Raw genomic sequence first — 27,061 nt, 5'->3', positions numbered from 1 at the left:
CCATACGGGACTCGAACCAACGTCTCCAGCGGGGGAGGCGGGTGCTCTAACAAGGAGGCTAAAGGCTACAGCCTCTAGCGTCAGTCGATAGTGCACATCTTGGGGTCAAGAGAGTGAGGTTTACACACTGCACAGCTATCTACCAGCTGGCTCCCGTTACACATGCCTAAGTGAGCCCCCACACAACAACAGATAATCTATAAAAGCCAGCCAATAGGTGGAGTTTCATCCACATAACTCATCAGAAGGTGTGTTGTTCCACAAAACAAACTCCAGCCGCTAGACAGAACCAGCATATAAAAAGTAAATAAATAAATAAAAACATAAACAAAAGGGGGCGCTCAGTTTCCTCGGACAGTCAAACAAATGTTTAGTGAGCCAGCCAATTCGGCTGCTACATGAGTGCAACAAATGACCTAAACACTCCAATGTCTTGCAAGAAATACTCCACAAAGCAAACTCCAGCCAATAGGAGGCATAAGCACGAAGAACGTGCAGATTCATCCAGTCAACAGTCCCGAAGGAGTGTTACTTCACAAAACAAATTTCAGCCACTAGGTGGAACAACACAAAAATCCATTGACTTTATGAAGGACATCGCTTGCTGTGTGCATGTAAATATTTTGTGTCCATCCTTAGCATCTGTTCTCAATTTTGTCCAGGAACATCAGTGCAAAAGCAACCTTCCGTTGATGTAAGAGTTTCTTGAATCGATCATGTTTCTCTCTTGTCGAATTCGTAAAGTCTGGGAACAAGAAAATTATGTGGTTCTTCCAAAAAAGCCTTCCTTTACTCCTCACGCAACACAAGATCTTTATCGGATGATCTCAGAAATTTGGCCAGAATTGTCTCCCTCAGTGGATTGCCAAGCTCAATTTCCAGCTTATGGCCTGTAAGCAGATTCTGCCAGTTACAGTTCTCCAAGTCCTCCAACTTCTTCCAGACACACTCCAAATCCACCTTGGTCACTAGCGGATTAGCAGATAGTTCCCTCCCTGATGAATCTGTTTCTCGACATCCCCCACTCTTGTCACTGAGGTGAATTTTGTCTCCATGGCAGTGATAGATTGATGTATTACAGCAAGATGTTCCAAGTCAGCAATGACCTTCGTCAGCATTGCCAACATTTTCAACAATTCTTGCCAAATTTCCCTCACTTTCCTCACAAAATTGGCTCCCTGGATCGAGGCCTGCTGCTCAGGGGTATCAGCTTGAGCATGTAAGTGTCTTTTAATGTCTCCAGTGCCTGAGGATTTTTAATTATATTACAAATTGTCTACAGGGTATTTCGAATCTCACCGGTTTATGACATAAAAAGTATTAAAACTAGAAAAGTGCACAGAGCTTGCCATTCACACGTCTTCATGGCGTCACATGACTCCCCGACTTTAATAATATTAATAATAATGCTTAATAATTTTTTACTATTATATGAGTTAAAATGAATACATTTCTGGTTTAGTGTCAAAGGGGTACTTGAGCCATATTGATAGGGGTTGTGGGGGTACAGGCCGGAAAACACTGAATTGTTTTAAGGCAGACACTTGTTGTTTTATTTGAAGACCTTTCATTGCTTAATTGCATGCCTTTAATTAAGTATACCTCCAATTCACAATCAGGAACCACCATTATAAGCCATGAAAGCATTATGAATTATTCTGAATGATGTCTGTGTCTTCACAAAGTTCCAGGACAATGGGCATATCTATCTATCTATCTATCTATCTATCTATCTATCTATCTATCTATCTATCTATCTATCTATCTATCTATCTATCTATCTATCTATCTATCTATCTGTCTATCTGTCTATCTGTCTCTCTGTCTGTCTGTCTGTCTGTCTGATATTTTAGACCTGTGTGCAACTCCTCCATAGTAGTGGCAACATTGTGCCACCTAGTGGCCATGAAATTTACCACAAGTGTTGGCCAGTCCTCATATAAATCAATTACCCTTCTATGCTTCTATGTAGTGTAGAAGTGCGAGGTGAAATATAAGCCAACAAGCTTTGTAATTTAAAGTAGCCTTGGGGTATACAGACCAAAGTGTAATTAGGATCAATAACAGGAATTTATGTTTGTCTTTAGCCAGTAAATATCTTTAGGTTGTTATCTAATTATTGTCAGCAGTGTTTTATTTGGTGGTAGAATGATGTATTAATTGATCATAAAAAGAACTGAAGTAATCAGTAAAAATGCCTAGTGTTCCTTATAAAAACGTACCATATCAAATGGTAATACCATTCATATACCATGACATTTACATAGTACTCAAAGAATACAATGGTACTACCATGTCCAAAAATCATTCACGCAGACATGTTCAGACATGAATTTATACTTTCTGTATTATGGATAATTATGATTTAATAAAAAAGTGGGTGTTTTTAGAACAGCTTGCCTAGTATTATCAATCTGTACTGGCATGTCTGTGTGCCAGCATTGTTATTGGCAACACACTGTAAAAGCCTTATTTCTAATCTGCTTAATCCTCCCTTTTATATTACCTTGTGAAAATGAAAACAACAAACCAATGACTTGATCGATCCATGCCATTTTACAACCTACGTATATTAGCAAACTTGTATTTTACTTATTTTTGTATGTATATCTGTGGGTATGTGTATACGTATTTTTCCTTAGAATAACATTGGTTTTTGTTTTACATTTATATATATATATATATATATATATATATATATATATATATATATATATATATATATATATTTTTTTTTTTTTAAAGCATAAACCACACAAAATTATCAGATTTCTTTGAAAGTAAGACAAGCTATTTTGTTTGATTTTGCTTCTCAACTAAATGTATCTAGTTTTAAGCATAGTTATTAGACAGATAGATAGATAGATAGATAGATAGATAGATAGATAGATAGATAGATAGATAGATAGATAGATAGATAGATAGATAGATAGATAGATATTTTTAGCGGAAAACAAGAAAAAAATACTGAGTACGATTTTTTTTTTTGCATTGCAGTTGGTTGTTTCGAAGTTTGAGTCCCTTTTTATATGTGTGGTTTATTTGTTTACTAATTATGTTTAAGATGTAAATATTTTGATATATATATTCATTTTAAGATTATATCTGTTGATACAGTTTGATCTACAATGTGTAGATTGAAAATTATTAATAAAACATTGCTCTCAAAACGAAAAAAAAAAAAAAACCCACCCACTTCTTCTTGACCCTTATTTTTGTCAAGTAAAAACTACCAAGGTGACTGTAACTTTATCTCTGTTCTCTGTCTTTGCAAAGCTGCCCCTGTCATTAGTGAAACTTCAGAGGTGACTGTGGGTCTTGGGATCCCTGCTGTTCTGCACTGTGATTTAAAAGGGATCCCAGTTCCCACAATCACTTGGCTAATTGACAACCAGCCCATTGTGTGCAGTCCACAGCTCACATACACACAGGGTGGTCAAACTTTGTGTGTGGCTGTGGCCCGTGTAGAGGATGCAGGTACCTAAAGCTTGCTGAGAAACCAACCTGGCTGGAAGAGTGTATGGGCACCACAAGCTAAGAAATTTAGGTAAGCGAATGCGTTAAAACCTGATAATAAAAGCAGAATGTTATTACAGATCTTGAAAGACATAACTGTAGTAATATTCCTCAAACATTGGGAACTTCTGATATGAATTCAGCTTGAATCGTTTAATGTACAGACACCAAAAGTTGTTCTATATAAACTGAATACAATGGACAGGTCAGTCTTTTATGTGTTGAGTGTCTCAGGCTCATCTAATCAGCTTGTCTGGAGTGATTTGTGAAATAGTGTTATTGAAAAACTGAAATCCTTATCTAGTTATAATGATCGATTGGAAAAGTCATTGAAATGTCATGGAAATTCATCCATTCATTATTAAGATTTTAATGTTTGTTTGTTGAATTTTATCTCCTTATTCAGTTCCTAAAATCTTTCATTAAGTGGTAAATGGTGATGCTCTTTTTTCACTGAGAGAGAAGGGAATGAAGAGGACCCTGATGGCAGTAAAGGGATGGTTGAAAGAAGAGAGGTGATACTGTCACAATCCATCAGTTTGTCCTGTGAAATCAGTGCCATTCCTCCACCTTGACTGAGCTGGTACAGACAGGGCAGACAACTCACCAGCTCAGATGGATTTGTGCTGTTTCCTGGTGAGTGTAGAAAGCATCCTGTTTAGTATCACAAGTCAGTTGTGTGTAATAAAAAATGTAAGCTTTTCATTTGTCCAAGAAACGACAAGATGTGAATTGGAATATGAATTCAACTCCTGCTGAGACTTACCCTCACAAAAGCATATTGGTGGTACCATGGAAAAGTGATGGTATCAGTTGGTACTTTGATATATACCATAGTAATGAATGATTACACTATTTAAGTACCTTTCATTTGTAAGGAGGGCAAGTCTTGCGGATCCCATGGGTACAGCTGGAGGATGGTGGGAAATACACATGCCAGGCTGTGAATGAAGCAGGAGAGGACAAAATGCACTATGACCTGGAGGTGCTGGGTAAGGAAACCAATCTATCAATTATGAAGGCAATAAAGGCTAGTGATGGGTGCTTTTGAAACACTGCTTCATGTAGCTTTGAAATCTTTACTGATAATTAGTTTTGAACCAATGTTTCGGAGCGCATATCAAACTGCCCATGTCATGTGATTTCAGAAAACGAGGCTTTGTTACGTTTTATTGTTTCAAAACAGTTTCTAAATTTTTTAACAATTTTCACGGTTATGCACGGTTGATCCTGCAGTGACACCTTGAATCAGTGATATATGCAGGCTGTAACTGATCTCGAGCCAGTCTATAAAATCCATTGAGCCATATATTTTACAAGCCATCTAAATATACTGCAGGTGTTTAAAGAAAATGTGAGGGATCTGAGCACTATTTGTGTCTTTTGTACAGTTCCTCCAGTGATTGATGGCCAGACTGATGAGTTCATGGAGTGTTTCTGTGGTCAATTCCACTGAATCACTGCACTGTGATGTCACATGACACCCATCCCCATCTGTATCCTGGCTTAAGGATAGTCTGCCCCTTAACAGTGGTCCTCACTATCAGATACTAGAGGATGGCAAATTGATGGAGGTGATGGTCATGCTTTTTGCTGTCCAAAAGCCCAGCAACATAATACAGTTTGGCAATTGCAAAACAATTTTCCACTAATCACAGGTTATCTCATTGAATTATATTTGTAAATTTAATAATTTTATATCAGAGGAGCTTTCCCGAAGGAGGCAAGAAAGTTACCTTCTCAGGAGCATTTAGATGAGAAAGTACAAAAATTAAAAAAACAAGAAGTTTTTTTCCCTCAGAGAGAAAATTGAAAGTTTCACACATAATATACAGTATGTCCTCTTTGGTTCTCTGTAGATCCTGTAGGTGTCCGACACTGCCTATCAGTGTGTTGCTGAGAATAAGGCTGGAGCTGTCGAGACACTCTACAGTCTGTCTCTTCAAGGTGAGATCAACTGAAAAAACGTACGCTTTACAAATGACTGTATTCAGTTTTTGATTGTCTAACACCAAACAAGGCAATAGATCTGCATCATAAGAAAGGGTGTTTAAAATATGTAGAATATGTTTTTCTTCTTCATTTATCTTTTTCCACCAAAGATTGTGGGTCACCGGGAGGAGGATTTGAGTGTTGTGGAGGGTCACATGATCTCTCTGCTGTGTGATTTAGAGGCATACCCTCCTGCTGACATCATCTGGACAAAAGATGGACAAGTGCTAGAGTTTTCCACTGGCATCCACATACTGCCAGGTGATTTGCAGTCTTAATATAGCTCTCATCTCAATGTTTAGAAATAATGCTTCATGAAGCATGCATGTATATATGGTTGTAAATGTGCCGTCATCCTGTTCAATTGTGGTCAGATGTTGTAACTGCCAGGGCTGGACAGCAGGATGACGCCAGTATGTCTGTATAGCCACAAACTCAGCCGGTCTGGACCAAAAGAGCTCTCTCCTTACTGTCTATGGGAATTTTTTAGATTATAAAATTGTTCTATGGACTCTGAATAGTTTGGCCATTTCTTTGACAATAATTATATTCTAAATGTGACTATTATTGTATTCTATTATTAGTCTAGGAGTAGGTTTAAGATTTAAAATAGTTTTATTGTATATTGTTGTTGGGGAACATCATTTTAGTTGTATTGATTAGGAAAAACATTGTTTTTTTTCCATTAGTTGAAGACATAACACAACTCATCTCAGCAAGTTCATCATCATCAACATTTTCATGAACTTAAGAAGCCATTCAAATGAGTGACAAAAATGTAGTTGCCTATGAATGAACTCCAACAGACCTTTGTCAGCATATCTTTTCATGGCAATCTAGAGACACCAACATTGCTGTTATTTGATTAAATGGATACATTTAATGCCCTCTGATATGATTTAGCAAGTAACTCTTTTCCTGTAGCTCAACAGGTAATGCATGGCACAAGCAATGGGGTTCAATTCCCAGTGAAGACATACTGTAAATTGATAAAATGTATACATTGAATGCACTGTAAGTTGCTTTGGAAAAAATGGTTCTCAAATGGATACATGTTCATGATGTTTGTTTGCCACTTTATAGCACTGCCTACACTGGCACCACATCTTGACTCAGAGTCAGAGGTCATGACACCTCAGGTTGGGTCATCACTTATTCTGCATTGTGAGGCCCATGGCATCCCTGAACCAGAGGTCATATGGTATCGTAATGGACTACAGCTGGCTGCTGGGAATGGTTTGAGGATAGAGCACCAGCAACTGGAGTTAGTTGGATTGCAGGTAAGAAAGCACTTACTCTTAAACCCATGATGTTCAGAGTGATCTGCCTTTACAGTTGACTTATTTAACTCTTAGTCATCTCTGTATGTGCATTGGACAAGTTTCTTATTTTTTCCCTTAGGTGGCTGATGGCAGGATGTATACCTGCAAGGTATCCAGTATTGCAGGCCAAGTGAATCGTACCTTTAGAGTAACAGACCACGGTCAGGATTTTCTACCTCTCAAGACACTAAACAACTTTCCCAATACGCATGAACTATTTGAATAGTTAACAGTGCTGTAAGTGATTTCAGCCATATTGATAAATTCCACAAGACTTTGCCAGTGATTTAAACTGCCATTTGTTCAACCAAATGCCCTCTCTATAAAACCCCACCCTCCAAATCCAGTGTCAGTTAACTGGAATGTACAAAATATTACTGATTGGCTAAGTTATCTTATTGGCAAGCAAAGCTGAAGCCACTCCCAGATTATTAAGTGTTCTTTAAAGAGCCCAGGGCTGTCACAGAGACTTACTTTTTCAGTCATATCTGTCAGGAAGTAGGGATTTGTATACATTCCAAGAAAAATTACAAATCCCTAACAGCACCTTAAAGTTCATTACAGGGTTCCCACATTGAAAAGAACCTTTAGATGCTTTGTGTTAACACTATCTCACACTAGTATCTGAATATTACAGTGAATAAAATAGTCCCTGATTGTCATTCTTTTATGTGTAGAGTAGTTTACATTGGAACTGGTCCGTGAGAGAAAACATACTGGAATTAGGCCCTCTGCAGCTCTCTCATGCAAGTACTTAAACCTGCATAGCCAAAAACAATGAAGGGAAGACCAAGAAAGACTACTTGCTTACTTTACATGGTAAAACTGCCTTAATAACTCGTATTATCTCAATTTCAAACATGAATCTGAGTTTATTACACGCTATACTACAGTATACTTACAGTATATTCCTGGCTACTAGTAGCATGAATTTCATTGTGTATTTTACAGTAGTATTTCTACAATGTATAACAAATAATAGACAATTCTACACTGTCACTTCACAGTTAACAGGTTCAAGAAATTACTGTAATGTAGAAGTGCTGTATTGTAGAATCACAATTCTTTTTTTTTATCTAAAGTGTTTGTTAATTGTCACCATAGTTGAAATGAGTGTTGATATCTGTGCCTGGTTTTCTAAAAGTTGATGAGAGATAAAACCAATCATAGTCTAGCACTGCAAATGTCCCTCCAGCATTGTTCATTTAAAATGATACTGTTTTGTTACTTTCAAATGCATTGAATATTGCAGCCTTATACATCATAGTCCAACATAATGTCAACCACTAAATTAACAAATTTTCTCTGTACATCACCTCATGTTCTTATAATCAATTACTCCAACTGTGAGAAAATAAATTAGTAACAAATAAGATAAGTTCCAATCCAAAGGGAACACTGAACACAATAATGGTGACTTCAAATGAAACACAATTTTCCCACAATGCAGTGCGGTATTCTAATTTATTTTTTCACAGTGATTTGATGTGTTATGACAGAAAATGACCTAGCCTACATTGATTTTACAGTAAAATTCTGAAAACAGTATTAATTCAATGTTAAACCTTGTGAAATCCTGGCAATTTTTTTTACAGTGTAACTGTGTGGATTCTGGAGATCTAAATAACTAATTGTGCTTGGTATCATGAGTATCACCCACTATTTTGGACTCTGGCCACCCTTCAGAGGTCAGCTCACTTGCGGGGGAGGAGTTAACTCTTGAATGTCGGGTGATGGGCACACCCACACCCAAATTGAGCTGGCTAAAGAACGGAATGACTTTAGAGAATGCTATCACAGAGCATATAGAGTAAGACTATCTTACACCTATTAATTCACAATTATTTAATTTTATATTAGAAATTATATATATATATAAAAAATAAATATAATATATATACATGAATGATAAAATATAAAAAATTAATTTTCCCTAGTCCTTAAAAGATTAACTTAATTTTTTGCTTGACAGCAAAGCTAGCCTAAAAAGCTAGTTTTTAGTTCAAAGTGCATGTGTTACAGTATCTCTCCAGATGGGAGCACTCTAAAACTTGTAAATATAAGGCCAGAGGTCACTGGCACATACACCTGTCTGGTTATCGGCTCAGCTGGCCAAGAGAGCAAGATCAATACCTTGTTTGTTTTGGTTAAGAGGAGCATTCTTAACATTTTTATCTTACACAATACAAATTAATTTTTTGTCATGCTGTTTTTTATTTTTTTTATTTTCATTGCTATGGTATCAGTTGAAAAGACCAACATTGTTGTCTATAGCATATGTTGTATTTTTGATGCTCGTTTGCAGGTGTCCCTATAAGACTTTCTTCATAGCAAAATCCAGAAGCCTTCCTTTGACATTTTTGATTGTGAACAACATGGCTTTGCTGGTTCACAAGCTTTACCGGCACCAAACCAGCATAAACCAGCAGGGGCTTAGCACCAAATATTATGTCCAGGGCACAGAACAATTGTAGGGCCCACTTTAGATTAAAATATAACAGTGCTATAGTAATTCAAACTTTTTTTATTTTTAAACACAAATATACTTTGAATCAAGTAATAAATGAATAAAAAAAACACTGCCAATTGTTTACTTAAATTGCTAAGTTTACATGTACAACAGACCTTCTGTAAGACATGTATAAATTGTAATATTTACTTCTCTGGAAAATCTTGTCTTGAAAGTCTTGCTTTACATTCATAGTCACAATTAACTTTCAGTATACAGAAAACATTAGTTTGGACATCCTCATTTTAACTAAACATAACTGTGGTCCATGGCTCTTCAGTGACACTCACTTGTGAAGCCTGCGGTGTGCCTCCTCCCACTCTTTCTTGGCTGATAGATGGTCAGCGGCTCTCACTGCACCGGAATCTCCGCCTGGATGGAAAGGAAACCTGTATTTTTTGCTAAACTTTTGGTAGAATAGCAGTTTATTTAAAGATATGGTTATAATAATAATGTACACTCATTTGAGTGTATATCAGTCTTAGAGAAAAAGCTGCTTTATTCTACATATGGTGCTAAGTGAACATTCATGAGCACCACCCTGCTGAGATCACATGACCAGCTGAGCATCATTAGTTTATCTCAGCAATCCCCTTTTAATGGACGCTTTCACTTGCATTGCACATTTTTACAATGATATTGGTAGCTGAGCACTGCAAATTTTACGTGATGCTGCATCAACGCCACCAGGTGTCAGTGCAACATTAAAGGAATAGTTGACTCAAATATTTAAATTATCTCATCGTTTACTCACCCTCATGTCATCCCAGATGTGTATGGCTTTCTTTATTCTGATGAACACAAATTAAGATTTTTAGAAGAATATCTCACATCTGTAGGTACATACAGCGCAAGTGAATGATGACCAGAACTTCTGAAGCTCAAAAAAGCACATAAAAGCTGCATACAAGTAATCCATATGACTCCAGTGGTTAAATCCATGTCTTCAGAAGCGTTATGTGTGGGTGAGAAGCAGATACATTTTTAAGTCCCTTTTCCCTATAAATCTCCACTTTCACATTCTTCTTCCTTTGTTTCTGGTGATTTGCATTCTTCATGCATATCACCACCTACTGTTTCTCTGTTTAAAAATATTCTTATTAGGGAATCCAACAATTTGACAATCATTGTTACATATCTTTTATGATTCCTCATTATAAACACAAGGAAGAAACAAAGAACAAAATAAATAAAATATAAAATCAAACAAAGCAAAACATACAAAAAACTAGAAAAACAAAACAGATCCCATACCACCTGTGGACTTAAGTCATACCACACTAATGGGACAGTCAGTGCTACGCACTTACTCAAACTACGCTATCAAGATAATGGAGAAGGGGAGACCAAATCTTCTCAAACTGATCCAGTTTGTTTAACAAAAACAAATGCATTTTTTCCAGATGTAATAACCTTACCATTTCATCCAACCTATTATCAATTTAACAGAATGGACTTTGGTGTTCTTCCAAAACTTTTGTATTAATTTCTAAGCCCATTGGACAACTTTTGTTGAGATTTTTGAAAAGAAGTGAGGTTTTCTGGTATTCCAAACATCACCACAAGTGGATCAGGCTCAACATGTAACATTTCTGACAGAATTTGAAAAATATTAGTCCAGAATGGGATTAATTTAGAGCAAAGAACATAACTATGCTGGAGAGTGGCTTCCTCTGTCTGACATTTATCACTTACTGGAGAAACGTCTGAAAAAATTACATGTAACTTTGTTTTAGCGTAATGAAGTATATGAATAATCTTAAATTGAATAAAGCAGTTCCGAGAGTTAACGGAGCATTTATGATTATTCTCTAATGCATCGACCCATAGCTCGTCACTTATCTCCTCCCCTACTTCCTGCTCGCACTGTAATTGTATACCCTGTGTAGAAGGTGAAGTCGTGGACAGTAGTAAGTTATAGAGTAGAGAAGTGACTAACCCCATATCCAATCCCTAAAGGTTCATCAAATTTAGTGGAACAAGCCTCATCAATACAAGACAAATGCTTTCTCACATAATCCCTGATCTGCAAATATTGGAATTCCTTTTTTTATGCAAATTGTTTTGTGCCTGCAGCTGACTTAAGGAGGCAAAAGAACCATCTATGAATAGGTCACTAATAGTTTGAATACCTAAATCTCTCCACTTTGTGAAAAAAAGAGTCCGTAGTAGAAGGAATAAATTAAGAGTTCCCTCCAATTGGTAAGAGGAAAGATAAGGACATTATTACAAATTTTGTTTTGATCTGCTTCCAAATGCGAATAGTACTATGGATTATACAATTATGATTATAGGCCAATTTGTATTTGTAGTAGACAAGATCACTGCCCCAATATCATATGGCCTACATGCTTCTCTTTCCAATTGGATCCAAGTGGAGTGTGTAAAGGTGGGATCTAACCACATTATGATAGTATGAATAACACAAGCAAAATAATAAAGAGAGAAGTTAGGGAGTGCCTATCCGCCTTCAGCTTTAGGTTTACAAAGGTGAGCTTTCCTTATTTCTATGGGCTTTATAATCCCACAAAAAAGGAATAATGATTGAGTCAAGTTTTTTGAAAAAAATGATAGGTAAAAAGTATTGTGATGTTTTGAAAAAGATAAAGAATTTGAAGAAGAAAAATCATTTTAATAACATTAACCTTTCCTACCAAGGAAATAGGGAGGGATCTCCAAAACTGAATATTATTTAGCAATTTGGCCACTAGAGGGAGAACGTTAGCTTTGAGTAATGACTGAAAAGCCTTTGTAACCTCAATTCCTAAATAAGTAAATTTATGATGTGTTATTTTCAGAGGGAAGTTTCGTAGAACAGAAAGATCTCGTACCTTTATAGGCATTAATTCGCTCTTAAACCAGTTTATCCTGTACCCTGAGAATATACCGAAATGAGAGATAATTTCTAAGATTCTTGCAATAGTAAACTGAGGTTTAGTAATATATAACAGGATATCATCAGCATACAATGAAATTTTACATAATGTATTCTTTGTGCTATATCCATGTATATTGAGATCAGAATGAATAATGTGTGCTAAGGCCTCAAGTGCCAAAGCAAAAAGTAAGGGAGATAAAGCACAACCCTGTCTGGAACCTCCATGTAGTTGAAATGTTGAAGAGAGCATCTTATTAGTAAAAAATTCTTGCACAGGACTTTCGGTAAAGAATTTTTATCCACTTTTCAAAACTATCACCAATATAACATTTTCTCAAAACTGCAAACAAATAAGGCCACTCTAATTGGTCAAAAGCCTTTTCTGCATCAAGAGAAACAATAACCAGATCATCTGTATGTGGGTTGTGGGAGTAGAATATATTGAAAAGACGTCAAAGATTTGAAAAGGAGTGCCTATTTGGTACAAATCCTGTCTGATCAGTGTGAATACATTCATCGATTACAGACCTAAGCCTAATGGACAAAACTTTAGCCAAAATTGTTTGGTCACATGTCAGAAGTGAAATTGGCCTATAGCTACTTACTTCTTCTGGATCTTTCCCCTTTTTAAGTAATACTGTTATGGTAGCCTCATTTAAAGTTGGAGGCAAAATGCCAACAGTATTTGCACGAGTATACATTTTAAATATATAATGTGAGAAAAGATCACTGAATTCTTTGTCAAATTCACTAGGGTACCCATCAGGGCCAGGGGCCTTTCCACACTTCATTGACCCAATTGTATTTCTGAAACTGAAAGTTCAGCATTGAGGAAATCATGATCTTTCTGAACTAGAGTAGGAAGATCACAACTATCCAAGAATTGCTTCACAGCCAGGTCATTGATTAAGGCACTGGAGGAGTATAATTCCTCATAAAACTGTTTGAATATGCTATTAATGTCTGTATGAGAATTCTGCTTATAGTATGATCTCTGTCTAATTTCCTAATTTGTCTAGCCAATAATTTTTAAGTTTTTGGTGTGTAAATAAAAATCCCCTAGTTATACGATCCAAAAGTATCTGATTGTATTTAAATCTTAACGAAATAATCTTCTTATAGATCGCTATGGATGGGTGCACCACATTTTCTTTATCCAATATATTAATTTGTTGTTCCAGATCTGCCCACTCAGCCCATTTTCTTTTCTTTCTAGCAGAAGAAAAAGTCACTAGATAACAAAACTTTGCCCCTTTTAACTAGATGATTTAATCCTTTAATGTTTCAAGTAACCACAGTAAACTGTCTCCCCTTATCCAGCTGCGTTAGATTATCCTGCGTGGCGTAGGCTCATACAATACGTTTATCAACCCCATCAATGTGAAATATGAAATGTGAATAGAAATGTCCCAGTACAACCCTCCTGTAACAATACTCTTGCCTATACTAAGAGAAACCTTAAAAGTAAGGCTTGACCCCACTAAGGAAGTTAGGAAAAAACAAAACAAAACACAGAACTAACTGCAATTACAAGATACCGAGAAATAAACACCATGCTAACTTCCCTCACTAAACCCTTCCAATAATAAAAGTTTAGAACAGCCCGCAAAAGGCATATATTGTGAACTCATGAATATTACAATTTTGAAAATCAAAACTTTTTGAGAAAATATAGAAATATGAAAATAAATTAAAAACATCTGGGAGGACGATCCTACCCTATTCAACAAAATGAACCAAAAGACGGTTTCAATAAAGATTAACATATGTTTCAATTAAAGACAATCTGTAAATCTAAACATTTGACCGCTCTCCAGTTATTCATTACCCAGTGCGAAAATGCCATTATCCCCAGTCCCCAGATCCTAAGCATCCATTTTGCCCATACCAAAGTGAAGCTCGGCTAACTCTTCGGTTTTCCCCACATCTGTGAACACAATCTCTGTGCCATTAAATGTCACTCTCAACTTCGCTGGAAATACTGTCCCATACCGTACCCCTGGATTGTCCAAAAGTAATGCTTTGGCTCTGTTGAACGCAGCTCTGTGCTTTGCCACCTCAGGAGTGAAGTCTGTGAAAACACAGATTTCTGACTGTAATAAGTAAGATTCTTTCATTCAGCAGCTTTCTTGAGGACTGTTGTCACAGCCCGAAAATAATGAAAGGTTTAATCTTCTAGTGACAACGTGTCTTTCAAAAGTTCTGAAACAAATGTGTTCATCTCTTTGCCCTTCTCAGTACCTTCTTTCAGTGTCAGCCAAAGTTCACTTGACACTGGAGTGTCAAACCGGCAGTGACACTCCACCAAAGATTGAGTGGTACAAGTATGATGTCAAAATACAGGTGAGGACAGATTTGTGTACTTACAGGAAACATTATTAAACCATTATGCCACTATTTGCATTTATTTTGCATTTGTTTTTCTATTGCCTCTCTTAGCTGGAAAGCAAATACAGAGCATTGATGGTGGACAGTTTCTGGAAATTGAAGATGTCAGAACCCATGATAGTGGACAGTACAGTTGCATGGTAACAAACACTGGTGGCAGTACCAGCCTATTCTTCACAGTAGATATTCTCTGTAAGTTTGTGTCTATAATAGAATCAGTAACCTTGAAATGTCATTATTTACTCAACCTTGTGTTGTTCAAAACCAGTGAATATCTTTCTTCCAGATTGTGGTGATGCGATCAATCATTATAGTGATACGGCACGTTCAATGGATATAAAAGGAGATGAGATTGACATCTCACTAAGCGCGTCTTTCTGGGTCCTGGGAGTGACGTCATTTCTGGTGCGCCGTGTTTATGTCCAGGAGGTAAGAGCTACTGGTGGCAGTCTCATTATGAACGTTTTGTGAGGGAGGGAAATTTGAGACTCATTTGATTTACAGTGTGTGGCTGGGGAGTACTTTAGACACGTCGAACAAATATTTGTCAATGTGAGGCCATAATTAGCACGCCATCAAGTGCACTGGGTGGTGCGAGTTACCATACGCAGGTATGTTACACATATTTTAATGTTAGGTTCACGAGACAGTGATTTCTTAAATTGAAATGTTGTGTATTATATTTTAACAGTAACACGGGGGCCAGGAGGTGTTGCAGCAGGCTTTGCAGCGCTGTTAGGCTTTATGCGACCCATTGCTGGTCCTGTGAATTAGGATTACCTGCATCCGCGAACGAGGGTCTCCTTGACAACCGAAACGATAGCGAGTTCACAGCCTGTGGTGACGCATCTAAATTTAGTCTTTTCCAGAATTGACATTAAGACTGGAGTACAGTGGCGAGAAGCTACTGGTTTTGTCACTACTATTGTATGTCATTGCGAATATTATGTCTCTTTGGATTTTGTTTGTAAATGTGTTTTGAGTATTCTGTTGTATTGTAGTCTGAGATTACATTTTTATAGGACAGCACTGGGCTGACAGAGTTAACCAGTATCAGCCAGTGAACGATTGTATCATTGTGACAAACTGATTCCTTCTGGCAGCATGTGATAAGTGTTTAATTGACAGACCATTATGTGGAATGTGTATTTGTGTGTTTGTTTGTGTCTCATACTGTGTTTCTCTTCCATTCAGAATTGGGGTTCCAGTATTAGCCAGAGTCCTCTGTGTGTGATGGTGGTTTGTCTATCGGTCTGCAGTGTTCACAGCGGGTGATTTGGTGCTGTGTGGTGAGAGCACGAGTAGTTGCTGAGTTTATTGGATAGGCAAGATTAATCCCCCAATTCTGAAGTGGTAAAGTGTGTGTGCGTGCGTGTGTGTGTGTCTGTGTAACATTCTCCATGATTGATGCGTTCCTTTTAATGTTTGTATATTAAAAGATACCAGTTTTGCATTTTATTGTATGTATTGAGGAATAAAATCTGTGAAGCGCTTATCCTTGTCTGATAGCTGACTCAGCCACTGCGAATCTGTGTGTTTTGCAATTGATGTATCTGTGGGTCCCCGGCCAATTTCCGGGGTGGCGTAGTCTGTTTAGTGCCATAATTGGCATTGTAGTAAACTCTTGATCGCATATTGCCACAATACAAAAGGAGATGCTATAAAGGTGTTCCTGCAGTTATTTTTCTCCATCCAGCATCGTGACCAGATGCCACTATTCTCCAAAAACGAACAAAGTTTCAAAAAGGATACTAAAAGTACCATAGAAATAGTCCTTATATCTCTTGCATAATATTCCAAGTTTTTTTTAAAGCCATACAATACCATTGTGTGAGGAACAGACTGAAATGTACATCATTAATCAGTCTTGCCAGCTTTCAAGTTTTGCATGTGCATTTTTCAACCATTTTTCATTACAGATTTTACATAAATGATGTCATTGTTTCTTGCCTGACATATTATGCCTTTTTGTTCTTTTCAGAGCTTGACAGCCCCTTGTCACTATTTGCTTTGTTGTATGGAAAAGGGCAGTGTGTACATTCTCCAAAAGATCTCATTTTTGTTCAATGGATAAAAGAAAATCACACGGCTTTTTAACAACTTGACAAAACATCTCAGGTAAATAATAACCCAAAATTTGTTTTTTATTTGAACTATCTCTTTAATTCCAATGACTTCTGTAAGCAAACATAATGTTGTCAAAACTTAACCAATGACTTAACAGCTTCTTGATTATGTTCACCCAGTGCCACCATTTATCAGAGAGGGTGGCCCACTGATCATAGTGCATGCCAATCAGGATGCAGTGTTGCCATGTGAGGTGGAGGAAAGGCATTATCTGTCTTATGGAGGAAAGATGGTCCCACAGTCCCACTTCACAATGGCAGGTGAGGTTGACCCTCAAGCATTTATGAAATGTCATGTTTCATAAACAATCATTTGTATTAGTGGCTCAATTCATTAGATGTCAAAGTGTTTTTCTTAAAGGTGCTTACCAACTAATTTTAATCTCTTTGCTTGCAGATTCACTTTGCTGTCAGAGGGCTCTTTGCGTTTTGAGGCAGTGCAGCTGTCTGATGCTGGATGTTACTTCTGCATTGTATCTAACCAAGCAGGATCAGACCATCGTGGCATGGAACTGAGAGTCTACAATACTGCAGAAAACTAACACTTTGGTGCTTACGGGTGTGCACTGCTAAAATACAACACTGTTATTGACAGTTTATTTAATTCTTAATAGGTGTAGTATGTAGTTTTATATATACAGTGGCCCCAAAAATTATTTGGATGCTTAAGCTGTATTTAAAGGTGCATGAATTCCTTTGCATTTGAGAACAAAACATTAAAGCAATTAGCATTTATTGTAAAGAAAAACAACATAAGCACACTTTTCAAGTAGAATATTTAACAAAAAGAAGCTTGTTACATTTGAAATTATAAAAAAAAATGATATATGGTTTAATATTAAGACAAAATTATTTGGACACTTGATAATGGCTTCATTAAATATTACAAGTTCAAGTATTTTAGTTTGCAATATGGGCATAGAATAAGCAAATTTCTGCAAAACATGTGGGGAAAGTTTCCTCCAGGTATGAGCCACCAAAGCTTTCAATTCATCCACTGTAGAACATCGACGATCTGACATTTTCCTCTCCATTGCATCCCATAGGTGCTCTATAGGGTTTAGGACACGGCTCTGGGAGGGCTATTCTAGGATATTAATTCGATTTTTTGCAAAGTATTCTTTCAATAGACAGCTGGTATGCTTTGGAACATTATCCTTTTTAAAGAGACACTTCTGTCTTAATTTCTTATCTGATTTCTGCAAGTTTACATCCAGAATTTCTCTGTACACTTCAGATTTCATGATTCCATCAATTAACACAAGCTCACTGACACCACTGTAAGAGAAACAGCCCCAGACTCTGACATTTCCACCTCTGTGCTTTATAGTACCTGTCAGGGGACTTAAGAGAAGGAACCAAATGCAAGAGGCAAATGAATGGGCTTTATTATAAAATAAACAAAAACAGAAACCAAACACTCTCAGGGGTGAGAAAAACAGGAAACAGGACAAAATAACAAACAGAAAAACTGACCACGAATAACGAGCAGACCAGGAACCAACCGACAAGGTAGACACACAAAACAGGGATAGGTAAAGTGAGTGATTGAGAGCTGAGTGTACAATACGTAATCAAGATTTTACTCTATCATTCCTCCTATTGTCATAGTTAATCCTTTCAACTTGTTTTTGGATAATAATCTTCCCTTTATTTCCTTGTCTCTCTCTTGCCACATCCCTTTAACAGCCATTTGAATTAGTAATTCGACTGCAGATTTGCCTACATGGTGCATTTATGTCAATTATTGAATGTGTTAGAGCCTGCTTAGCCATATTATCCACCTCCTCATTACCCTCATTATGATGATTTGCCACTCATTAAACTTGTAAGTCCTGAATATGAGTCAGAGCAAAACACAACACTTATCGGATGTATTTCTTCCACCCACTGCAAAGCCAAATTAATAGCATTCAACTCTGTTGAATAGACTGATAAATAATTTGATGTTCTTTTAGGAATTTTATATTTAAAATGAAGATTGAAAACTGCTGGAGCTGGATGTCCAGAATCAGGATCTTTTGAACCATCAGTGTATACTTGCAAAGAAAGGAATACTTTTCATCCAGGTATTCATCATAGGTACTTCTATATCCTTAGCAACACACCTTTGTTTATCATTGATGATATTTAATATCTGGAGATCAATGATGGCATTGGGAAAAGCCAAGGGGGTGAGACTGACACAGGCACAGTTGGGCTAATAATATCAAAATTATGTTGAGCCTCCTTGTTTGCAGTCCATCCAAAAAATAACTGTTAATATTCATATTCCCAGCAATCCTACAATACCTTTTTAACAGGATGATAAGTAAATTTACCTTTTATAGAAATACAGTAAACCATTTTGAGTTTGAGTCTTCGAAAGTCTAATGTAATTTCTCCAATTTCTACTTGCAGTGCTGCTATAGATGATGATCTAAAAGCACCACAGCATATTCTCAAAGCTTGAGACTGAGTTTGAGATTTACATTTATCTTTTTAGTCAATGATGATGATCTTGAACTGTATACTGAACTGCCATAGTCAATTGTTGATCTAATCAATGCACAATGAATTCTCCTTATTGAATGACATTTAGCTCCCAGTTCACTCCTGCCAAACAATGCAAGACATTTATTCCTTTCTCACATTTATCTACTATTTTCTGAATATGTACACCACATGTTAATTTAGAATCCATCCACACACCTAAATACCTGACCACTGATAGCTGCTCTAATATTTGATTGTATAGGTTTAAATTAATTGTGGGAGTTTCCTTCTTTTTTGAAAAGCACCTAACATTAGTTTTTGCAGTGGAAAACCAAATCCCCAATGATTGGCCCACTTTTCAACTTCACCATCCAGCATTCCTCATTCCATACATTATACGTTTGGTACTCTCTTCCATAGAGCTCCATCATAGTGATTTACCTATCCCTGGTACAATATTTATAAAGATATAATTTATCATAATATTAAAAAGGATAGGACTACAGACACTACATTGAGGAGTGCCATTATCAGTAGAATATACATTTGAGTAGGAAGAACAATTCTACCCTAACTTGTATAGTTCGATCCATCAAAAAAGCCATTATCCAGTTATATAACCTCCTGTAATACAGTTAAAGGATGGGCAAGGAGGAGGCGAGAACTGGCATTTCAATATAAATAATAGTTTAATGATAAACCTAAAAGAAGACACAAACACACACACGACGGACATGTCCGCTAACGATCTCTCTCTCCCGCACGATCCTCCGCAGTCGACCTTTAAACCTCAGAGGCTTGATTAGCCTAATACGGGATCGGGTGTGTATGATCACGACCCGGCCCCGCCCTCCGCCCTGCCACATTCCTCCCTCGTTCTCTCAGGCTAGGGAGCCCCGGCCTGACGTACACCCCCCCTCTTTCCCTGGGGGAGGGTGCGCCTTCTGCGCTGTCTGCCAGCAGGTCATCCCCATCTACCTGGACGAGGGAGGGGACAAGGGGAGGGAAACCGAAATAATTAAAATGGGGGGTACTTCCTGTAACAGTGTAGTACCCCCCCAAAAACTGTAAAATTTAAAAGAGGGAAAAGGCCAATGCAGAGCGACAGTGAGAGAGAGAGAGAGGAGAGAGAGATGAAAAAAAAAAAAACTCTTACTCGCCAGTTCTCTGATACGCCGCAGCTTGTTCCTCGGCCACTCCTCCACCCTCTATCGGACGACATCCGCGCCTCTCCGGGCAGATCAGAGGCAGTCCTCCAGCCCCTGCCGGACGGAACGCCCCGCCGCATTCTCGGGGAACAGAAGGGGTCTTCCTCGCCCCTGGCAGCGGTTCTCCAGCTCCAGGCAGTCGCCAGTGAGCCCCTCCCCGCTCGCGGTCGGCGGTCTTAAACCCTGCCGTGTTTCAGCGGCCGGTAGGCGACTCCTGCGCCCCTGGCACTGGTTGATCCCTGACCGCTCCAGGCGGTCGGTTAGGAGCCCCTTCTCCCCTCGCGGTCGGCGGCCATCGTCCTCTTTCAGGCGGCTGGGCTCCTCGTCTCCTGGCAGATGGCCACGGCTGCTCCGTTGGGGGGGACGGTAGTGGCGAGTACTCTACTACGGCGTATCCCTTCTCCTTCCCGAGTTTCGGCACCAATGTAACACAGTTAAAGGATGGGCAAGGAGGAGGTGAGAACCGGCTTTTCAATATAAATAATAGTTTAATGATAAACTTAAAAGAAGACACAAACACACACATGACAGACATGTCCGCTAACGATCTCTCTCTCCCGCACGATCCTCTGCAGTCGAACTTTAAACCTCAGAGGCTTGATTAGCCTAATACGGGACCGGGTGTGTATGATCACGACCCGGCCCCACCCTCCGCCCTGCCACACCTCCTCTTAATACCCATTTTATATAGTTCAATTAAAAGCCCTTCCTTCCACACCATGTTGTAAGCTTTTTCAATATCAAAGAAAACTCCCACTAACACTTCTTAAGTCTCTTGCACTTTTCTAATTTCAGCCTCTAGACAGATAACTGCATCCAATGTGCTATGCCCATTTCTGTTACAATGAACTTTAACAAATGCCAACACTTGTGCCTTTTCACAATTGCTAATTATTTGTTTGTCCCCACTAATAACTACAGTTATACTACTGAAATTATGGATCCATCTTTCCTTTCCCTAAGTACTGCTGAGTAACCTTGTAACACAAAATTCAGATGTAGTTTAAGTCATGATTCCTGAATACATATTATGTGAGGTTTATTTTTTGAAATCGTCAATAAATATCTTAGATTCTTGTCCATTCCATATTAAACTTCTAGCATTCCATTGTAGAATTATAATAACCATTATGTGCCACCACATGCTGCCTGCGTGTTGGATATTTGTACCTTAAACTTCTCATTTATTTGATCCATTGTTATTCCTTCAGCATCAAGGTGTTTTCCAGCTGCCCTAAATATAAATCTAATCCTTTCTGTTCTGCTCTCCATTTGTGCAGAGCAATTAACTACTTCAGCCATGAATGCCTTGAAAAAATGTTTTTCTACCATCATAACATTTTGGAGAGTTGGCAACCAGTATTTGCATGTCCCGCCCCCGGACATACGTGTATTTAAGGGGCGCAAATACGGGAGTTCATTCAGGATTTTTCTGAGGAGCCGGAAATGGTCCGGCCACAACAGTGGCTCGGCTCAGCGATGTGGCAGGGGAGACACAACGTCTCGTTCCCTCCATCGGGGAATGGAGGTTACATACGTAACCTAGACGTTCCCCTTCTGTCGCTCTCTCCACGTTGTGTCAGAGAAGCGACACTAGGGGTCCACTTATAAAAGTGCCACACGCTGAGCCGTGTACGTGAACTGCTGATACAGGAGCGAGCAGGTATTCTTACGTGCAGGACGACCAACTGTATCAGGCTGCACGTACCCTTCCCCAATGCCCCATTTAAGCCATCAGGATTCCTTATTGTTACCCCGGAAGGGGGAACAAGGTGCTGGCTGCCAACCTGGGAACGGGCCAAGCCTGGCCGGGCCTCTTTTCTCTCTATGTTTCTCGCATAGAGCAACTTAGGCCGGGGCCCTTACACGCATTGAGGGAAGGGGGTCTTAGCCCTTATTCAGGGCGGAGAAGACCCTGCGGAGGCCATGCCTACCCGAGAGGGAGGCAAGTTTAAGTGGCAAAACCATCAGAGGCCTGACTTAGGGCCTATGTGGAAAAGTCGGTGCGGTGGTGGATCCAGCCTATAGAGGGGGGAACATACAGCACGGCAACCGAGGCAGCCGTGACTGCCTAAGGGAAGCACGGGAGTCCGCTTGCCAGAGGGGACAGAACCGTGGCGTTACACACAGGGGAGTCCGAAGGAGGCCTTACCTGTGGAGCACCTACACCAGTGCAGGGTAGCTTGCGGTACCACGCAGTGGCTTGGGTCGGCGAGTTCCTCCGCTGAACTGCGACCCACGAGGGCTAGGGAGGAATCAACCAGTGTCCCAAACCTGAGATCTCCTGGGAATGAAGGCGACTGTTTCCCCTGGTTAGGGGAAGGGCTAGGTGCAAGCGATTCACCCGGTCAGATCGTGAGCGTGCCACCGAGTTCTCACGGGCTCGGTACCTGAGAGAACACGGGACGATACTGACCCAACTCGGAGATTGTAGAATCTCGCGAAAGTGTTAGGTGTTGCCCAGCCCGCTGCTCTACAAATGTCTGCTAGGGCAGTGCCCTAGCCAGTGCCCATGAGGACGCTAACACTCCTGGTGGAGTGGGCTTGGACCCGCAAAAGGGGGCACGGCCTGGGTGTGATAAGTCAGGGAAATGGCGTCGACAACCCAGTGGGCGAGTCTCTGCTTGGAGACAGCATTCCCTTTCTGCTGTCCCCCAAAGCAGACGAAGAGCTGCTCAGAGCATCTAGTGCTCTGTGTGCGGTCCAGGTAGATACGTAAGGCACGTACTGGACACAGCAGTGAAAGGGCTGGATCTGCCTCCTCCCGGGGCAGCGCTTGCAGGTTCACTACCTGATCCCTGAAGGGTGTGGTAGGAACCTTGGGCACATAGCCCGCTCGCGGTCTTAGGATCACGAAAGTGTCTGCCGGACCGTACTCCAGGCAAGCGTCGCTAACAGAGAACGCATGCAGGTCCCCGACCCTCTTGATGGAAGCGAGCGCGATCAGCAGGGCGGTCTTGAGAGAGAGGGCCCTGAGTCCAACTGAGTCAAGCGGCTCGAAGGGGGTCTCTGGAGTCCCGTGAGGACGACCGAGAGATCCCAGGAGGGAACAGGTTAGGCTGGGAGGGAGCTATCCTCCGGGCGCCTTTTAGGAACCTGACGATTAAGTCGTGCTTACCAAGAGACTTTCCGTCTACCGTGTCATGGTGGGCCGCGATAGCGGCGACATACACCTTGAGGGTGGAGGGGGACAGCCTCCTCTCCAGCCTCTCCTGAAGAAACACGAGCACTGACCTAACTGCGCACTTCTGCGGGTCTTCGGCTCGGGAAGAACACCAGTCCGCGAACAGACGCCACTTTAGGGCGTAAAAATGCCTGGTAGAGGGGGCTCTGGCTTGGCTGATTGTATCTACGACGGTAGATGGTAGACCGGCTAGATCTTCCGCATCCTGTCTAGGGGCCAGACGTGGAGGTTCCAGAGGTCTGGGTGTGGGTGCCAGAGCATGCTCCGTCCCTGAGAAAGAAGGTCCTTCCTCAGGGGGAGCGTGAGGTCTGAAAACCAAGTCCGGGTAGGCCAATAGGGGGCTACCAGAATGACTTGCTCCTCGTCCTCCCTGACCTTGCATAGCACCTGTGCAAGAAGGCTCACTGGGGGAAATGCGTACTTGCGCAGCCCCGCGGGCCAGCTGTATGCCAGCGCATCTGCCCTGAGGGGAGCCTCTGTCCGGGCATACCAGAGCGGGTAGTGGGAGGTTTCTTGGGAGGCAAACAGGTCTACCTGAGCCTTGCTGAACCGGTCCCAAATCAGCTGGACCGACTGGGGGTGGAGCCTCTACTCCCCGCCAGGCAAGCTTTGTCTTGACAGCGCGTCCGCTATCACATTGAGGTTGCCGGGGATGTGAGTGGCGCGCAGTGACTCCAGTCGCTGCTGACTCCAAAGGAGGAGACGATGGGCGAGCTGTGACATGTGGGGGGAGCGTACTCCGCCTTGGCGGATTATGTAGGCTACGACCGTGGTGCTGTCTGTCCTGACTAGGACGTGTTTGTTCCGAGTTAACGGGAGAAACTTCTGCAGGGCCAGAAAAACAGCCAGCAGCTCTAGGCAGTTGATGTGCCTGCGCAGCGGGCCTCGGTTCCACCGGCCTGCGGCTGTGCGCCCGTTGCACACGGCGCCCCAACCCAATTTGGAAGCGTCGGTTGTGACCAGAACGTGTCGGGACACCTGCTGCAAGGGTACACCTGCCCTTAGAAAGCAGAGGTCTGTCCAGGGTTTGAAGGTTTAGCGGCAGGCAGAAGTAACTTTTACGTTGTGCGTGCCGCGGCGCCATGCTTGTCTCGGGACTCGAGTCCGGAGCCAGTGCTGAAGTGGTCTCATATGCATCAACCCCAGCGGCGCGGCCGCCACGGAGGATGCCATATGCCCCAGGAGCTGTTGGAAACGTTTTAGCGGGACCACAGTGCCTGGCTTGAAGGAAGCGAGGCATTTCAGCACTGACTGAGCACGCTCGTTGGAGAGACGTGCTGTCATTGAGACTGAGTCTAACTCCAGACTGAGAAAAGAGATGCTCTGGACCGGGGAGAGCTTGCTCTTTTCCTGGTTGACCTGAAGCCCCAAATGGCTGAGGTGCCTGAGCACCTGGTCTCTGTGTGCGCATAGTAACTCTCGAGAGTGAGCCAGTATGAGCCAGTCGTCGAGGTAATTGAGTATGCATATGCCGGCTACTCGGAGCGGGGCAAGAGCTGCCTCTGCGACTTTTGTGAAGACGCGAGGGGACAGAGACAGGCCGAAGGGGAGGACTTTGTACTGATACGCCTGGCCGTCGAACGCGAACCGTAGGAAGGGTCGATGTCAATGGCAAATTGAGACGTGGAAGTACGCGTCCTTCAGGTCTACCGCTGCGAACCAATCTAGATGCCGGATGCCAGATAGAATTTGTTTCTGGGTGAGCATTTTGAACGGGAGTTTGGACAAGGTCCGATTGAAAACTTCGCGAGGTCCAAGATCGGTCGTAAGCCGCCGCCTTTCTTGGGTACAACAAAGTAAGGGCTGTAGACACCCTTCTTCGTTTCGGTTGGAGGGACAGGCTCTATCGCGTCCTTTAATAGAAGGGAGGCGATTTCTTCATGCAGGGAATGGGCATGTTGGCCGTGTACTGCGGAAAAATGTATGCCCACGAAGGGGGGCGCAGACCTGGCAAACTGAATTGCGTAACCAAGTCGAATGGTCCGGTGCAGCCAGCGTGACGGGTTGGGCAGTGAAAGCCATGCCTCTAAGCTCCGTGCTAGGGGCACCAAGGGGACGAGTTTTTTGGACATACCCGGCGGGGCCTCGCAGCGGTGCGGAACAGCGGTGCGGGCATCAGGAGGCAACGTGGCGTCCCGAGGCTCCGGTGCTGAGAATAAACTCAAAGCACTTACCTTGCTCCGCGCACCCGGCAGGGGGCGGGTTCGTGACTGAGGAGGAGGTCTGATGCTGGCATCCTCTGGACTCTTCCAAACCGGCCGGCCGGGGAACAGTCGTGAGGCTGAAGGCGGGGACACCACGTCCATGGAGCCGGGACTGTTGAGGCCTGAAAGCAGAGTGCCGTGAGAATGGCATTTGCGGGCCAGGTGACCCCAGAGACAACAAGGAAATAGCTCTATAGAGTGTAACGAATTTAACAAAAAATTCTCCTCCCCGCCCTCCACCAGGGAACGGAGTGGTCTTACCAGCTCCGGAGCTAACGTCTCGGTCTCTGGGTCTGTCATCTCAGGAGCGCCTGGGAGCCTTCTGCGTCCTCAAGGGAGTCCGTGAGACGATGGGCGTCCAACTTCTGCGGGGGGCTCAACACTGGGGCTGAGAGCTGGGCCCACTCACTTGTTAGTTGAGGCGGAGCACCAATTTCTTTCTGTCTTGAAAGCCGCAGGAGGACGCCCTCGGCGAGCAGACAGGGCATGGCCCCTGGCGGCAGGTTTGCGGCAGGGCAGGATGCTTTTTTTGCTTGAAAATAGCCTTCGTCTGTTTCTTCACCACTGAGGACTGCTGGGCGAAGTCGTCAAGTGGTGTCACTGAATGGACGGAGCTGGGAGACGGGGGTGTTTGAGAAAGCGTGCTTTGTCTGCCTCCCGTACTGCCTGTCCATCGTTGTGTTTCTGGACCACGGAGTGGCCATCGCCTGTTCGAGTGCAGTTCCTGCAGCACGTCAAGAACAGGACTACCCAAGTGCAGATTTTGAAGTGCCCTGGCCCGGTGGACTTGCAGGAGGGGGCCATGGCATGCAGGGGGGAGCGGTCTGGGACCGTTCTACCACCGAGGGTAGCGAGAACGGAGGAGCAAGGAAGCTGGGCTTGCTCAGCTGGTCATGCACGTCCAGGAAGGAATACGGGGGTGCGGCTGTGAGCGGCACCAATTAAGCCCGGGGAAGCATAACGGACCTTCTTGCGTCAGGCTCAGACTGGGCGGAGACCCGAAGGTGGCGGCCCAGGCGAGTTATCCGCATCCGACGCCGCTTTTACGCTCTCCGATGCAGCGGTGATGTCATCATCCAATGCTGGGGAGCTCGAGGGACCGGACGGTAGGCCGTTAAGCGGACCGCACTAATCCCGAGCTTGAGGGAAGCAGGCAAGCGTGCCGGGGAGGCGGGAGGTTTTCGGGGATTTACCCGCGAAGCGTCCCGTTATTCTCCCCAGATCGTTCTCCATCGCCCGCGGTGCCTGCCTCAATCCCG

The 27,061-nt window shown here is 41.9% G+C and overlaps 1 long non-coding RNA gene across 3 annotated transcripts; it reads left to right on the top strand.

The window, feature by feature from the left end:
• The first annotated feature begins 3,316 nt into the window (after nt 1-3,316).
• Nucleotides 3,317-9,402, top strand: LOC127631126 (uncharacterized). Of its 3 annotated transcripts, XR_007968918.1 has the most exons (7): nt 3,317-4,152; nt 4,395-4,508; nt 4,908-5,090; nt 5,376-5,463; nt 5,619-5,769; nt 6,592-6,788; nt 6,910-9,402. It is a non-coding gene; the product is annotated as an uncharacterized LOC127631126 (long non-coding RNA). The 3 variants fall into 3 exon arrangements; XR_007968919.1 differs by having other exon boundaries at nt 3,317-4,508; nt 6,592-6,772; XR_007968917.1 differs by having other exon boundaries at nt 3,317-4,508.
• The last annotated feature ends 17,659 nt before the right edge of the window (nt 9,403-27,061 follow it).

The sequence above is a fragment of the Xyrauchen texanus genome, chromosome 37, assembly GCF_025860055.1.
Source record: "Xyrauchen texanus isolate HMW12.3.18 chromosome 37, RBS_HiC_50CHRs, whole genome shotgun sequence".
Classification (NCBI taxonomy): domain Eukaryota; kingdom Metazoa; phylum Chordata; class Actinopteri; order Cypriniformes; family Catostomidae; genus Xyrauchen; species Xyrauchen texanus.
The sequence above is the reverse complement of the archived record's forward strand: the minus strand, read 5'-3'. Positions and strand labels throughout refer to the sequence as shown.